This window comes from Stenella coeruleoalba (genome assembly GCF_951394435.1).
Source record: "Stenella coeruleoalba genome assembly, contig: scaffold_62, whole genome shotgun sequence".
NCBI classification, from domain to species: Eukaryota; Metazoa; Chordata; class Mammalia; order Artiodactyla; family Delphinidae; genus Stenella; species Stenella coeruleoalba.
This window is the reverse complement of record NW_027646189.1, coordinates 1,323,467-1,341,124: the sequence shown is the minus strand read 5'-3', so window position 1 is coordinate 1,341,124 and position 17,658 is coordinate 1,323,467. Positions and strand designations below refer to the sequence as shown.

General features: G+C 43.6%; 1 long non-coding RNA gene across 2 annotated transcripts in view; it reads right to left on the bottom strand.

The window, feature by feature from the left end:
- Window positions 1-4,738: 4,738 nt before the first annotated feature.
- The window catches only part of LOC307181269, a 1,277,915-nt gene continuing 1,264,995 nt past the window's right edge, over window positions 4,739-17,658 (bottom strand). The window contains exon 8 of one of the 2 annotated variants that reach the window (XR_013826281.1): window positions 4,739-4,753. This is a non-coding gene — a long non-coding RNA (uncharacterized lncRNA). Of the gene's footprint in view, window positions 4,754-17,320; window positions 17,380-17,658 lie in introns of those variants that run through there. The other variant, XR_013826282.1, reaches the window with a different exon arrangement.

The following is a 17,658-nucleotide window of genomic DNA, read 5'->3' as shown; positions in this document are numbered from 1 at the left end:
TACGATGATTCTAACTGAAATAAGTCACACAGAAAAAGAAACATCATAAGATATCAGTAATACACGGAATGTAAACTTGGCTACACAGGAACTGAATTCCAAAGCAGAACATGGTCTCAAATTTAGAAAACCAACTTATGCTTGCTTAAGGGGAAAGGTGAGTTGGGGTGCTGCATAAAACCAGAAATTGAAATGAGCACAGATAAAATTCCTTAAGCCAAATATGGAATAGACAAGAGCTACTCCTTGCTCAACGAAATGGACTCAACACCCCATATTAAACGCCTAAGAATGTACCTGACTAGTAAGTATCTTAAAACCTATGGATTGCTATGTCTCCGAAAGAGAATCAAGCATGTATACAGGGGCATAAACGCAGCAGTGATAGGATTGGAGAGGTTCGGTGAGCAAATGAAAACCCTTTGAAGTCACATTGCATGGTACCCATTCCCGGGTTTCAACTCTGCAGGTTTAAGGTATTCTTCCTTCAGCTAAAACATGCATGTGGAACCTAAAGCATGATCAACCATGTGATCGGGAGACGTGTTCAAATATGTCTCAGTTTTCATACCCTGGTACTCGGGTGCAACATTCCAGACGCTTTACTAACACTCTCCCCACTTGGAGAGTCAGCGCCTTAAACCTCCTGTTTGGCCCAGTTTGCAATTTCTGCGGAAGATGAACAGGAATAGCGAGAACCAATGAGAGACTAGCTGGAGGTGTCTGGACGGGCAAATTTAACTCTCATTTCCCACCAGGAAGAGGAATTAACCAAAGGCTCAGCGTGCCGTGCTGGAACCAGATTAGGGCCTGAAGCCATCCTGCGGTGTTGCGGCCAGCTCACAAGAAAGCGAGTTGAAGAAAGGAGCTCAGGGGCACTGTAATGCACAAACCTGCAGAGTTATAAATGACAGCTATCGTCCAAAAATATACTGAAGTAAGGCTGCCAAGAGGACTTGAAAGCGGGGCAGAATTGCAGGAAACCGATTTCAGGAGGTAGACTGGAATTGCATTGAAAGCATAGGAAAAGAGGCAGAGCGTCCACAATGATGCACTTGGCCAAAAAGGGCGTATGCGTTTTTTCCTGAATATATTCAGGAAAAAACGCATATGCCCTTTTTGGCCAACCAAGCAAACTTGCAAAGGAAATCTGCACTACAATGAAGTCGCACTTCCCCCCGGTCAAAAGGAGCATCTGAAAAAAGTGTAAAATCCAGAAAGGCAGGACAGTCCATGGAGAACTGGGAGCCTTGTTATGCTGATGGGCGGGATGTAAATTGCACACAGACACTCGGGAGAAGTGTATGGTGTTTCCTGAAACATCTAAAATACAAAGCAACAGAGCCTAGGGCACTTCCACTTATGGTCCTATAGCTTAGGGAAATTAAAATAAAAAAGACACAGCCACCCCAAAGTTTGGGAGGCCTCTGTTTACAAGAACCTCGTTTACCGTACAAGTTCAATATCACAGAAAGTGAAAAATGGATAAAGAAAATGTGGTACTTACGTACAATGCAGTATCACTCAGCAATGAAATCTATGTCATCAGGCCCGTAGCAGCATAATGAGTGGATTCAGGTACGATGATTCTAACTGAAATAAGTCACACAGAAAAAGAAACATCATAAGATATCAGTAATACACGGAATGTAAACTTGGCTACACAGGAACTGGATTCCAAAACAGAACAGGGTCTCAAATTTAGAAAACCAACTTATGCTTGCTTAAGGGGAAAGGTGAGTTGGGGTGCTGCATAAAACCAGAGATTGAAATGAGCACAGATAAAGTTCCTTAAGCCAAATATGGAATAGACAGGAGCTACTCCTTGCTCGACGAAATGGACTCAACACCGCATATTAAACGCCTAAGAATGTACCTGACTAGTAAGTATCTTAAAACCTATGGATTGTTATGTCTCCGAAAGAGAATCAAGCATGTGTACAGGGGCATAAACGCAGCAGTGATAGGATTGGAGAGGTTCGGTGAGCAAATGAACACCCTTTGAAGTCATATTGCATGGTACCCATTCCACGGTTTTCAACTCTCCAGGTTTAAGGTATTCTTCCTTCAGCTAAAACATGCATGTGGAACCTAGAGTATGATCAACCATGTGATCGGGAGACGTGTTCAAATATGTCTCAGTTTTCGTACCCTGGTACTCGGGTGCAACATTCCAGACGCTTTACTAACACTCTCCCTACTTGGAGAGTCAGTCCCTTTAACCTCCTGTTTGGCCCAGTTTGCAATTGCTGCGGAAGATGAACAGGGATAGCGAGAACCAATGAGAGACTAGCTGGAGGTGTCTGGACGGGCAAATTTAACTCTCATTTCCCACCAGGAAGAGGAATTAACCAAAGGCTCAGCGTGCCGTGCGGGAACCAGATTAGGGCTTGAAGCCATGCTGCTGTGTTGCGGCCAGGTCACAAAAAAGCGAGTTGAAAAAAGGAGCTCAGGGGCACTGTAATTCACAAACCTGCAGAGTTATAAATGACAGCTATCGTCCAAAAATATACTGAAGTAAGGCTGCCAAGAGGACTTGAAAGCCGGGCAGAATTGCAGGAAACCGATTTCAGGAGGTAGACTGGAATTGCATTGAAAGCATAGGAAAAGAGGCAGAACGTCCACAATGATGCACTTGGCCAAAAAGGGCGTATGCGTTTTTTCCTGAATATATTCAGGAAAAAACGCATACGCCCTTTTTGGCCAACCAAGCAAGCTTGCAAAGGAAATCTGCACTACAATGAAGTCTCACTTCCCCCCGGTCAAAAGGGCCATCTGAAAAAAGTGTAAAATCCAGAAAGGCAGGACAGTCCATGGAGAACTGGGAGCCTTGTTATGCTGATGGGCGGGATGTAAATTGCCAACAGACACTTGGGAGAAGTGTATGGTGTTTCCTGAAACATCTAAAAAACAAAGCAACAGAGCCTAGGGCACTTCCACTTATGGTCCTATAGCTTAGGGAAATTAAAATCAAAAAGACACAGCCACCCCAAAGTTTGGAACGGCTCTGTTTACAAGAACCTCGTTTACAGTAGAAGTTCAACATCCCAGAAAGTGAAAAATGGATAAAGAAGTTGTGGTATTTACTTACAAAGCAATATCACTCAGCAATGAAATCTATGTCATCAGGCCCGTAGCAGCATAATGAGTGGTTTCAGGTACGATGATTGTAACTGAAATAAGTCACACAGAAAAAGAAACATCATAAGATATCACTAATACACGGAATGTAAACTTGGCTACACAGGAACTGAATTCCAAAACAGAACAGGGTCTCAAATTTAGAAAACCAACTTATGCTTGCTTAAGGGGAAAGGTGAGTTGGGGTGCTGCATAAAACCAGAGATTGAAATGAGCACAGATAAAGTTCCTTAAGCCAAATATGGAATAGACAAGAGCTACTCCTTGCTCAACGAAATGGACTCAACATCCCATATTAAAAGCCTAAGAATGTACCTGACTAGTAAGTATCTTAAAACCTATGGATTGCTATGTCTCCAAAAGAGAATCAAGCGTGTGTACAGGGGCATAAACGCAGCAGTGATAGGATTGGAGAGGATCGGTGAGCAAATGAAGACCTTTGAAGTCATATTGCATGGTACCCATTCCACGGGTCTCAACTCTCCAGGTTTAAGGTATTCTTCCTTCAGCTAAAACATGCATGTGGAACCCAGAGTATGATCAACCGTGTGAACGGGAGACATGTTCAAATATGTCTCAGTTTTCGTACCCTGGTACTCGGGTGCAACATTCCAGACGCTTTACTAACACTCTCCCCACTTGGAGAGTCAGCGCCTTTAACCTCCTGTTTTGCCCAGTTTGCAATTTCTGTGGAAGATGAACAGGAATAGCGAGAACCAATGAGAGACTAGGTGGAGGTGTCTGGACGGGCAAATTTAACTCTCATTTCCCACCAGGAAGAGGAAATAACCAAAGGCTCAGCGTGCCGTGCCGGAACCAGATTAGGGCCTGAAGCCATCCTGCGGTGTTGCGGCCAGCTCAAAAGAAAGCAAGGTGAAGAAAAGAGCTCAGGGGCACTGTAATTCACAAACCTGCAGAGTTATAAATGACAGCTATCGTCCAAAAATATACTGAAGTAAGGCTGCCAAGAGGACTTGAAAGCGGGGCAGAATTGCAGGAAACCGATTTCAGGAGGTAGACTGGAATTGCATTGAAAGCATAGGAAAAGAGACAGAACGTCCACAATGATGCACTTGGCCAAAAAGGGCGTATGCGTTTTTTCCTGAATATATTCAGGAAAAAACGCATACGCCCTTTTTGGCCAACCAAGCAAGCTTGCAAAGGAAATCTGAACTACAATGAAGTCTCACTTCCCCCCCGGTCAAAAGGGCCATCTGAAAAAAGTGTAAAATCCAGAAAGGCAGGACAGGCCATGGAGAACTGGGAGCCTTGTTATGCTGATGGGCGGGATGTAAATTGCCAACAGACACTCGGGAGAAGTGTATGGTGTTTCCTGAAACATCTAAAAAACAAAGCTACAGAGCCTAGGGCACTTCCACTTATGGTCCTATAGCTTAGGGAAATTAAAATCAAAAAGACACAGCCACCCCAAAGTTTGGGACGCCTCTGTTTACAAGAACCTCGTTTACAGTACAAGTTCAACATCGCAGAAAGTGAAAAATGGATAAAGAACTTGTGGTACTTACGTACAATGCAGTATCACTCAGCAATGAAATCTATGTCATCAGGCCCGTAGCAGCATAATGAGTGGATTCAGGTAGGATGATTCTAACTGAAATAAATCACACAGAAAAAGAAACATCATAAGATATCACTAATACACGGAATGTAAACTTGGCTACACAGGAACTGAATTCCAAAACAGAACAGGGTCTCAAATTTAGAAAACCAACTTATGCTTGCTTAAGGGGAAAGGTGAGTTGGGGTGCTGCATAAAACCAGAGATTGAAATGAGCACAGATAAAGTTCCTTAAGCCATTATGGTATAGACAAGAGGTACTCCTTGCTCAACGAAATAGACTCAACACCCCATATTAAACGCCTAAGAATGTACCTGACTTGTAAGTATCTTAAAACCTATGGATTGCTATGTCTCCAAAAGAGAATCAAGCGTGTGTACAGGGACAAAAATGCAGCAGTGATAGGATTGGAGAGGATCGGTGAGCAAATGAAGACCTTTGAAGTCATATTGCATGGTACCCATTCCACGGGTCTCAACTCTCCAGGTTTAAGGTATTCTTCCTTCAGCTAAAACATGCATGTGGAACCCAGAGTACGATGAACCATGGGAACGGGAGATGTGTTCAAATATGTCTCAGTTTTCCTCCCCTGGTACTCGGGTGCAACATTCCAGACACTTTACTAACACTCTCCCCACTTGGAGAGTCAGCGCCTTTAACCTCCTGTTTGGCCCAGTTTGCAATTTCTGTGGAAGATGAACAGGAATAGGGAGAACCAATGAGAGACTAGCTGGAGGTGTCTGGACGGGCAAATTTAACTCTCATTTCCCACCAGGAAGAGGAATTAACCAAAGGCTCAGTGTGCCGTGCCGGAACCAGATTAGGGCCTGAAGCCATCCTGCGGTGTTGCGGCCAGCTCACAAGAAAGCCAGTTGAAGAAAGGAGCTCGGAGACACTGTAATGCAGAAACCTGCAGAGTTATAAATGACAGCTATCGTCCAAAAATATACTGAAGTAAGGCTGCCAAGAGGACTTGAATGCAGGGCAGAATTGCAGGAAACCGATTTCAGGAGGTAGACAGGAATTGCATTGAAAGCATAGGAAAAGAGGCAGAACGTCCACAATGATGCACTTGGCCAAAAAGGGCGTATGCGTTTTTTCCTGAATATATTCAGGAAAAAACGCATACGCCCTTTTTGGCCAACCAAGCAAGCTTGCAAAGGAAATCTGCACTACAATGAAGTCTCACTTCCCCCCGGTCAAAAGGGCCATCTGAAAAAAGTGTAAAATCCAGAAAGGCAGGACAGGCCATGGAGAACTGGGAGCCTTGTTATGCTGATGGGCGGGATGTAAATTGCCAACAGACACTCGGGAGAAGTGTATGGTGTTTCCTGAAACATCTAAAAAACAAAGCAACAGAGCCTAGGGCACTTCCACTTATGGTCCTATAGATTAGGGAAATTAAAATCCAAAAGACACAGCCACCCCAAAGTTTGGAACGGCTCTGTTTACAAGAACCTCGTTTACAGTAGAAGTTCAACATCCCAGAAAGTGAAAAATGGATATAGAAGTTGTGGTATTTACTTACAAAGCAATATCACTCAGCAATGAAATCTATGTCATCAGGCCCTTAGCAGCACAATGAGTGGATTCAGGTATGATGATTCTAACTGAAAGAAGTCACACAGAAAAAGAAACATCATAAGATATCACTAATACACGGAATGTAAACTTGGCTACACAGAAACTGAATTCCAAAACAGAACAGGGTCTCAAATTTAGAAAACCAACTTATGCTTGCTTAAGGGTAAAGGTGAGTTGGGGTGCTGCATAAAACCAGAGATTGAAATGAGCACAGATAAAGTTCCTTAAGCCAAATATGGAATAGACAAGAGCTACTCCTTGCTCAACGAAATGGACTCAACACCGCATATTAAACGCCTAAGAATGTACCTGACTAGTAAGTATCTTAAAACCTATGGATTGCTATGTCTCCAAAAGAGAATCAAGCGTGTGTACAGGGACATAAACGCAGCAGTGATAGGATTGGAGAGGTTCGGTGAGCAAATGAAGACCTCTGAAGTCATATTGCATGGTACCCATTCCACGGGTCTCAACTCTCCAGGTTTAAGGTATTCTTCCTTCAGGTAAAACATGCATGAGGAACCCAGAGTATGATCAACCGTGTGAACGGGAGCCGTGTTTAAATATGTCTCAGTTTTCCTCCCCTGGTACTCGGGTGCAACATTCCAGACACTTTACTAACACTCTCTCCACTTGGAGAGTCAGCGCCTTTAACCTCCTGTTTGGCCCAGTTTGCAATTTCTGCGGAAGATGAACAGGAATAGGGAGAACCAATGAGAGACTAGCTGGAGGTGTCTGGACGGGCAAATTTAACTCTCATTTCCCACCAGGAAGAGGAAATAACCAAAGGCTCAGCGTGCCGTGCCGGAACCAGATTAGGGCCTGAAGCCATCCTGCGGTGTTGCGGCCAGCTCAAAAGAAAGCGAGTTGAAGAAAAGAGCTCAGGGGCACTGTAATTCACAAACCTTCAGAGTTATAAATGACAGCTATCGTCCAAAAATATACTGAAGTAAGTCTGCCAAGAGGACTTGAAAGCGGGGCAGAATTGCAGGAAACCGATTTCAGGAGGTAGACTGGAATTGCATTGAAAGCATAGGAAAAGAGGCAGAACGTCCACAATGATGCACTTGGCCAAAAAGTGCGTATGCGTTTTTTCCTGAATATATTCAGGAAAAAACACATACGCCCTTTTTGGGCAACCAAGCAAGCTTGCAAAGGAAATCTGCACTACAATGAAGTCTCACTTCCCCCCGATCAAAAGGGCCATCTGAAAAAAGTGTAAAATCCAGAAAGGCAGGACAGGCCATGGAGAACTGGGAGCCTTGTTATGCTGATGGGCGGGATGTAAATTGCCAACAGACACTCGGGAGAAGTGTATGGTGTTTCCTGAAACATCTAAAAAACAAAGCAACAGAGCCTAGGGCACTTCCACTTATGGTCCTATAGCTTAGGGAAATTAAAATCAAAAAGACACAGCCACCCCAAAGTTTGGGACGCCTCTGTTTACAAGAACCTCGTTTACCGTACAAGTTCAATATCACAGAAAGTGAAAAATGGATAAAGAACTTGTGGTACTTACGTACAATGAAGTATCACTCAGCAATGAATTCTATGTCATCAGGCCCGTAGCAGCATAATGAGTGGATTCAGGTACGATGATTCTAACTGAAATAAGTCACACAGAAAAAGAAACATCATAAGATATCACTAATATACGGAATGTAAACTTGGCTACACAGGAACTGAATTCCAAAACAGAACAGGGTCTCAAATTTAGAAAACCAACTTATGCTTGCTTAAGGGGAAAGGTGAGTTGGGGTGCTGCATAAAACCAGAGATTGAAATGAGCACAGATAAAGTTCCTTAAGCCAAATATGGAATAGACAAGAGCTATTCCTTGCTCAACGAAATGGACTCAACACCCCATATTAAACGCCTAAGAATGTACCTGACTAGTAAGTATCTTAAAACCTATGGATTGCTATGTCTCCAAAAGAGAATCAAGCGTGTGTACAGGGACATAAAAGCAGCAGTGATAGGATTGGAGAGGTTCGGTGAGCAAATGAAGACCTTTGAAGTCATATTGCATGGTACCCATTCCACGGGTCTCAACTCTCCAGGTTTAAGGTATTCTTCCTTCAGCTAAAACATGCATGTGGAACCCAGAGTACGATGAACCATGGGAACGGGAGACGTGTTCAAATATGTTTCAGTTTTCCTCCCCTGGTACTCGGGTGCAACATTCCAGACGCTTTACTAACACTCTCCCCCTTGGAGAGTCAGCGCCTTTAACCTCCTGATGGCCCAGTTTGCAATTTCTGTGGAAGATGAACAGGAATAGGGAGAACCAATGAGAGACTAGCTGGAGGTGTCTGGACGGGCAAATTTAACTCTCATTTCCCACCAGGAAGAGGAAATAACCAAAGACTCAGCATGCCATGCCGGAACCAGATTAGGGCCTGAAGCCATCCTGCGGTGTTGCGGCCAGCTCAAAAGAAAGCGAGTTGAAGAAAGGAGCTCAGGGGCACTGTAATTCACAAACCTGCAGAGTTATAAATGACAGCTATCGTCCAAAAATATACTGAAGTAAGGCTGTCAAGAGGACTTGAAAGCGGGGCAGAATTGCAGGAAACCGATTTCAGGAGGTAGACTGGAATTGCATTGAAAGCATAGGAAAAGAGGCAGAACGTCCACAATGATGCACTTGGCCAAAAAGGGCGTATGCGTTTTTTCCTGAATATATTCAGGAAAAAACGCATACGCCCTTTTTGGCCAACCAAGCAAGCTTGCAAAGGAAAGCTGCACTACAATGAAGTCTCACTTCCACCCGGTCAAAAGGGCCATCTGAAAAAAGTGTAAAATCCAGAAAGGCACGACAGGCCATGGAGAACTGGGAGCCTTGTTATGCTGATGGGCGGGATGTAAATTGCCAACAGACACTCGGGAGAAGTGTATGGTGTTTCCTGAAACATCTAAAAAACAAAGCAACAGAGCCTAGGGCACTTCCACTTATGGTCCTATAGCTTAGGGAAATTAAAATCAAAAAGACACAGCCACCCCAAAGTTTGGGACAGCTCTGTTTACAAGAACATCGTTTACCGTACAAGTTCAATATCACAGAAAGTGAAAAACGGATAAAGAACTTGTGGTACTTACGTACAATGCAGTATCACTCAGCATGAAATCTATGTCATCAGGCTCGTAGCAGCATAATGAGTGGATTCAGGTACGATGATTCTAACTGAAATAAGTCACACAGAAAAAGAAACATCATAAGATATCACTAATACACGGAATGTAAACTTGGCTACACAGGAACTGAATTCCAAAACAGAACAGGGTATCAAATTTAGAAAACCAACTTATGCTTGCTTAAGGGGAAAGGTGAGTTGGGGTGCTGCATAAAACCAGAGATTGAAATGAGCACAGATAAAGTTCCTTAAGCCAAATATGGAATAGACAAGAGCTACTCCTTGCTCAACGAAATGGACTCAACACCCCATATTAAACGCCTAAGAATGTACCTGACTAGTAAGTGTCTTAAAACCTATGGATTGCTATGTCTCCAAAAGAGAATCAAGCGTGTGTACAGGGGCATAAATGCAGCAGTGATAGGATTGGAGAGGTTCGGTGAGCAAATGAAGACCCTTTGAAGTCATATTGCATGGTACCCATTCCAAGGGTTTCAACTACTCAGGTTTAAGGTATTCTTCCTTCAGCTAAAACATGCATGTGGAACCTAGAGTATGATCAACCATGTGATCGGGAGATATGTTCAAATATGTCTCAGTTTTCGTACCCTGGTACTCGGGTGCAACATTCCAGACACTTTACTAACACTCTCCCGACTTGGAGACTCAGTCCCTTTAACCTCCTGTTTGGCCCAGTTTTCAATTTCTGCGGAAGATGAACAGGAATAGCGAGAACCAATGAGAGACTAGCTGGAGGTGTCTGGACGGGCAAATTTAACTCTCATTTCCCACCAGGAAGAGGAAATAACCAAAGACTCAGCATGCCATGCCGGAACCAGATTAGGGCCTGAAGCCACCCTGCGGTGTTGCGGCCAGCTCAAAAGAAAGCGAGTTGAAGAAAGGAGCTCAGGGGCACTGTAATTCACAAACCTGCAGAGTTATAAATGACAGCTATCGTCCAAAAATAGACTGAAGTAAGGCTGTCAAGAGGACTTGAAAGCGGGGCAGAATTGCAGGAAACCGATTTCAGGAGGTAGACTGGAATTGCATTGAAAGCATAGGAAAAGAGGCAGAACGTCCACAATGATGCACTTGGCCAAAAAGGGCGTATGCGTTTTTTCCTGAATATATTCAGGAAAAAACGCATACGCCCTTTTTGGCCAACCAAGCAAGCTTGCAAAGGAAACCTGCACTACAATGAAGTCTCACTTCCACCCGGTCAAAAGGGCCATCTGAAAAAAGTGTAAAATCCAGAAAGGCAGGACAGGCCATGGAGAACTGGGAGCCTTGTTATGCTGATGGGCGGGATGTAAATTGCCAACAGACACTTGGGAGAAGTGTATGGTGTTTCCTGAAACATCTAAAAAACAAAGCAACAGAGCCTAGGGCACTTCCAATTATGGTCCCATAGCTTAGGGAAGTTTAAATCAAAAAGACACAGCCACCCCAAAATTTGGGACGCCTCTGTTTACAAGAACCTCGTTTACAGTACAAGTTCAACATCGCAGAAAGTGAAAAATGGATAAAGAACTTGTGGTACTTACGTACAATGCAGTATCACTCAGCAATGAAATCTATGTCATCAGGCCCTTAGCAGCACAATGAGTGGATTCAGGTACGATGATTCTAACTGAAATAAGTCACACAGAAAAAGAAACATCATAAGATATCAGTAATACACGGAATGTAAACTTGGCTACACAGGAACTGAATTACAGAACAGAACAGGGTCTCAAATTTAGAAAACCAACTTATGCTTGCTTAAGGGGAAAGGTGAGTTGGGGAGCTGCATAAAACCAGAGATTGAAATGAGCACAGATAAAGTTCCTTAAGCCAAATATGGAATAGACAAGAGCTACTCCTTGCTCAACGAAATGGACTCAACACCGCATATTAAACGCCTAAGAATGTACCTGACTAGTAAGTATCTTAAAACCTATGGATTGCTATGTCTCCAAAAGAGAATCAAGCGTGTGTACAGGGGCATAAACGCAGCAGTGATAGGATTGGAGAGGTTCGGTGAGCAAATGAAGACCCTTTGAAGTCATATTGCATGGTACCCATTCCACGGGTTTCACCTACCCAGGTTTAAGGTATTCTTCCTTCAGCTAAAACATGCATGTGGAACCTAGAGTATGATCAACCATGTGATCGGGAGACGTGTTCAAATATGTCTCAGATTTCGTACCCTGGTACTCGGGTGCAACATTCCAGACGCTTTACTAACACTCTCCCGACTTGGAGAGTCAGTCCCTTTAACCTCCTGTTTGGCCCAGTTTCCAATTTCTGCGGAAGATGAACAGGAATAGCGAGAACCAATGAGAGACTAGCTGGAGGTGTCTGGACGGGCAAATTTAACTCTCATTTCCCGCCAGGAAGAGGAATTAACCAAAGGCTCAGCGTGCCGTGCTGGAACCAGATTAGGGCCTGAAGCCATCCTGCGGTGTTGCGGCCAGCTCAAAAGAAAGCGAGTTGAAGAAAGGAGCTCAGGGGCACTGTTATTCACAAACCTGCAGAGTTATAAATGTCAGCTATCATCCAAAAATATACTGAAGTAAGGCTGCCAAGAGGACTTGAAAGCGGGGCAGAATTGCAGGAAACCGATTTCAGGAGGTAGACTGGAATTGCATTGAAAGCATAGGAAAAGAGGCAGAACGTCCACAATGATGCACTTGGCCAAAAAGGGCGTATGCGTTTTTTCCTAAATATATTCAGGAAAAAACACATACGCCCTTTTTGGCCAACCAAGCAAGCTTGCAAAGGAAATCTGCACTACAATGAAGTCTCACTTCCCCCCGGTCAAAAGGGCCATGTGAAAAAAGTGTAAAATCCAGAAAGGCAGGACAGGCCATGGAGAACTGGGAGCCTTGTTATGCTGATGGGCGGGATGTAAATTGCCAACAGACACTCCGCAGAAGTGTATGGTGTTTCCTGAAACATCTAAAAAACAAAGCAACAGAGCCTAGGGCACTTCCACTTATGGTCCTATAGCTTAGGGAAATTAAAATCAAAAAGACACAGCCACCCCAAAGTTTGGGACGCCTCTGTTTACAAGAACCTCGTTTACAGTACAAGTTCAACATCGCAGAAAGTGAAAAATGGATAAAGAAGTTGTGGTATTTACTTACAAAGCAATATCACTCAGCAATGAAATCTATGTCATCAGGCCCTTAGCAGCACAATGAGTGGATTCAGGTATGATGATTCTAACTGAAAAAAGTCACACAGAAAAAGAAACATCATAAGATATCGGTAATACACGCAATAAACTTGGCTACACAGGAAATGAATTACAGAACAGAACAGGGTCTCAAATTTAGAAAACCAACTTATGCTTAATTAAGGGTAAAGGTGAGTTGGGGTGCTGCATAAAACCAGAGATCGAAATGAGCACAGATAAAGTTCCTTAAGCCAAATATGGAATAGACAAGAGCTACTCCTTGCTCAACAAAATGGACTCAACACCGCATATTAAACGCCTAAGAATGTACCTGACTAGTAAGTATCTTAAAACCTATGGATTGCTATGTCTCCGAAAGAGAATCAAGCATGTGTACAGGGGCATAAACGCAGCAGTGATAGGATTGGAGAGGTTCGGTGAGCAAATGAAGACCCTTTGAAGTCATATTGCATGGTACCCATTCCACGGTTTTCTACTACCCAGGTTTAAGGTATTCTTCCTTCAGCTAAAACATGCATGTGGAACCTAGAGTATGATCAACCATGTGATCGGGAGACATGTTCAAACATGTCTCATTTTTCGTACCCTGGTACTCGGGTGCAACATTCCAGACGCTTTACTAACACTCTCCCGACTTGGAGAGTCAGTCCCTTTAACTTCCTGTTTGGCCCAGTTTGCAATTTCTGCGGAAGATGAACAGGAATAGCGAGAACCAATGAGAGGCTAGCTGGAGGTGTCTGGACGGGCAAATTTAACTCTCATTTCCCACCAGGAAGAGGAATTAACCAAAGGCTCAGCGTGCCGTGCCAGAACCAGATTAGGGCCTGAAGCCATCCTGCGGTGTTGCGGCCAGGTCACAAGAAAGCGAGTTGAAGAAAGGAGCTCAGGGGCACTGTAATTCACAAACCTACAGAGTTATAAATGACAGCTATCGTCCAAAAATAGACTGAAGTAAGGCTGCCAAGAGGACTTGAAAGCGGGGCAGAATTGCAGGAAACCAATTTCAGGAGGTAGACTGGAATTGCATTGAAAGCATAGGAAAAGAGGCAGAACGTCCACAATGATGCAATTGGCCAAAAAGGGCATATGCGTTTTTTCCTGAATATATTCAGGGAAAAACGCATACGCCCTTTTTGGCCAACCAAGCAAGCTTGCAAAGGAAATCTGCACTACAATGAAGTCTCACTTCCCCCCGGTCAAAAGGGCCATCTGAAAAAAGTGTAAAATCCAGAAAGGCAGGACAGGCCATGGAGAACTGGGAGCCTTGTTATGCTGATGGGCGGGATGTAAATTGCCAACAGACACTCGGGAGAAGTGTATGGTGTTTCCTGAAACATCTAAAAAACAAAGCAACAGAGCCTAGGGCACTTCCACTTATGGTCCTATAGATTAGGGAAATTAAAATCCAAAAGACACAGCCACCCCAAAGTTTGGAACGGCTCTGTTTACAAGAACCTCGTTTACAGTAGAAGTTCAACATCCCAGAAAGTGAAAAATGGATATAGAAGTTGTGGTATTTACTTACAAAGCAATATCACTCAGCAATGAAATCTATGTCATCAGGCCCTTAGCAGCACAATGAGTGGATTCAGGTATGATGATTCTAACTGAAAGAAGTCACACAGAAAAAGAAACATCATAAGATATCACTAATACACGGAATGTAAACTTGGCTACACAGGAACTGAATTCCAAAACAGAACAGGGTCTCAAATTTAGAAAACCAACTTATGCTTGCTTAAGGGTAAAGGTGAGTTGGGGTGCTGCATAAAACCAGAGATTGAAATGAGCACAGATAAAGTTCCTTAAGCCAAATATGGAATAGACAAGAGCTACTCCTTGCTCAACGAAATGGACTCAACACCGCATATTAAACGCCTAAGAATGTACCTGACTAGTAAGTATCTTAAAACCTATGGATTGCTATGTCTCCAAAAGAGAATCAAGCGTGTGTACAGGGACATAAACGCAGCAGTGATAGGATTGGAGAGGTTCGGTGAGCAAATGAAGACCTCTGAAGTCATATTGCATGGTACCCATTCCACGGGTCTCAACTCTCCAGGTTTAAGGTATTCTTCCTTCAGCTAAAACATGCATGAGGAACCCAGAGTATGATCAACCGTGTGAACGGGAGCCGTGTTTAAATATGTCTCAGTTTTCCTCCCCTGGTACTCGGGTGCAACATTCCAGACGCTTTACTAACACTCTCTCCACTTGGAGAGTCAGCGCCTTTAACCTCCTGTTTGGCCCAGTTTGCAATTTCTGCGGAAGATGAACAGGAATAGGGAGAACCAATGAGAGACTAGCTGGAGGTGTCTGGACGGGCAAATTTAACTCTCATTTCCCACCAGGAAGAGGAAATAACCAAAGGCTCAGCGTGCCGTGCCGGAACCAGATTAGGGCCTGAAGCCATCCTGCGGTGTTGCGGCCAGCTCAAAAGAAAGCGAGTTGAAGAAAAGAGCTCAGGGGCACTGTAATTCACAAACCTTCAGAGTTATAAATGACAGCTATCGTCCAAAAATATACTGAAGTAAGTCTGCCAAGAGGACTTGAAAGCGGGGCAGAATTGCAGGAAACCGATTTCAGGAGGTAGACTGGAATTGCATTGAAAGCATAGGAAAAGAGGCAGAACGTCCACAATGATGCACTTGGCCAAAAAGTGCGTATGCGTTTTTTCCTGAATATATTCAGGAAAAAACACATACGCCCTTTTTGGGCAACCAAGCAAGCTTGCAAAGGAAATCTGCACTACAATGAAGTCTCACTTCCCCCCGATCAAAAGGGCCATCTGAAAAAAGTGTAAAATCCAGAAAGGCAGGACAGGCCATGGAGAACTGGGAGCCTTGTTATGCTGATGGGCGGGATGTAAATTGCCAACAGACACTCGGGAGAAGTGTATGGTGTTTCCTGAAACATCTAAAAAACAAAGCAACAGAGCCTAGGGCACTTCCACTTATGGTCCTATAGCTTAGGGAAATTAAAATCAAAAAGACACAGCCACCCCAAAGTTTGGGACGCCTCTGTTTACAAGAACCTCGTTTACCGTACAAGTTCAATATCACAGAAAGTGAAAAATGGATAAAGAACTTGTGGTACTTACGTACAATGAAGTATCACTCAGCAATGAATTCTATGTCATCAGGCCCGTAGCAGCATAATGAGTGGATTCAGGTACGATGATTCTAACTGAAATAAGTCACACAGAAAAAGAAACATCATAAGATATCACTAATATACGGAATGTAAACTTGGCTACACAGGAACTGAATTCCAAAACAGAACAGGGTCTCAAATTTAGAAAACCAACTTATGCTTGCTTAAGGGGAAAGGTGAGTTGGGGTGCTGCATAAAACCAGAGATTGAAATGAGCACAGATAAAGTTCCTTAAGCCAAATATGGAATAGACAAGAGCTATTCCTTGCTCAACGAAATGGACTCAACACCCCATATTAAACGCCTAAGAATGTACCTGACTAGTAAGTATCTTAAAACCTATGGATTGCTATGTCTCCAAAAGAGAATCAAGCGTGTGTACAGGGACATAAAAGCAGCAGTGATAGGATTGGAGAGGTTCGGTGAGCAAATGAAGACCTTTGAAGTCATATTGCATGGTACCCATTCCACGGGTCTCAACTCTCCAGGTTTAAGGTATTCTTCCTTCAGCTAAAACATGCATGTGGAACCCAGAGTACGATGAACCATGGGAACGGGAGACGTGTTCAAATATGTTTCAGTTTTCCTCCCCTGGTACTCGGGTGCAACATTCCAGACGCTTTACTAACACTCTCCCCCTTGGAGAGTCAGCGCCTTTAACCTCCTGATGGCCCAGTTTGCAATTTCTGTGGAAGATGAACAGGAATAGGGAGAACCAATGAGAGACTAGCTGGAGGTGTCTGGACGGGCAAATTTAACTCTCATTTCCCACCAGGAAGAGGAAATAACCAAAGACTCAGCATGCCATGCCGGAACCAGATTAGGGCCTGAAGCCATCCTGCGGTGTTGCGGCCAGCTCAAAAGAAAGCGAGTTGAAGAAAGGAGCTCAGGGGCACTGTAATTCACAAACCTGCAGAGTTATAAATGACAGCTATCGTCCAAAAATATACTGAAGTAAGGCTGTCAAGAGGACTTGAAAGCGGGGCAGAATTGCAGGAAACCGATTTCAGGAGGTAGACTGGAATTGCATTGAAAGCATAGGAAAAGAGGCAGAACGTCCACAATGATGCACTTGGCCAAAAAGGGCGTATGCGTTTTTTCCTGAATATATTCAGGAAAAAACGCATACGCCCTTTTTGGCCAACCAAGCAAGCTTGCAAAGGAAAGCTGCACTACAATGAAGTCTCACTTCCACCCGGTCAAAAGGGCCATCTGAAAAAAGTGTAAAATCCAGAAAGGCACGACAGGCCATGGAGAACTGGGAGCCTTGTTATGCTGATGGGCGGGATGTAAATTGCCAACAGACACTCGGGAGAAGTGTATGGTGTTTCCTGAAACATCTAAAAAACAAAGCAACAGAGCCTAGGGCACTTCCACTTATGGTCCTATAGCTTAGGGAAATTAAAATCAAAAAGACACAGCCACCCCAAAGTTTGGGACAGCTCTGTTTACAAGAACATCGTTTACCGTACAAGTTCAATATCACAGAAAGTGAAAAACGGATAAAGAACTTGTGGTACTTACGTACAATGCAGTATCACTCAGCATGAAATCTATGTCATCAGGCTCGTAGCAGCATAATGAGTGGATTCAGGTACGATGATTCTAACTGAAATAAGTCACACAGAAAAAGAAACATCATAAGATATCACTAATACACGGAATGTAAACTTGGCTACACAGGAACTGAATTCCAAAACAGAACAGGGTATCAAATTTAGAAAACCAACTTATGCTTGCTTAAGGGGAAAGGTGAGTTGGGGTGCTGCATAAAACCAGAGATTGAAATGAGCACAGATAAAGTTCCTTAAGCCAAATATGGAATAGACAAGAGCTACTCCTTGCTCAACGAAATGGACTCAACACCCCATATTAAACGCCTAAGAAT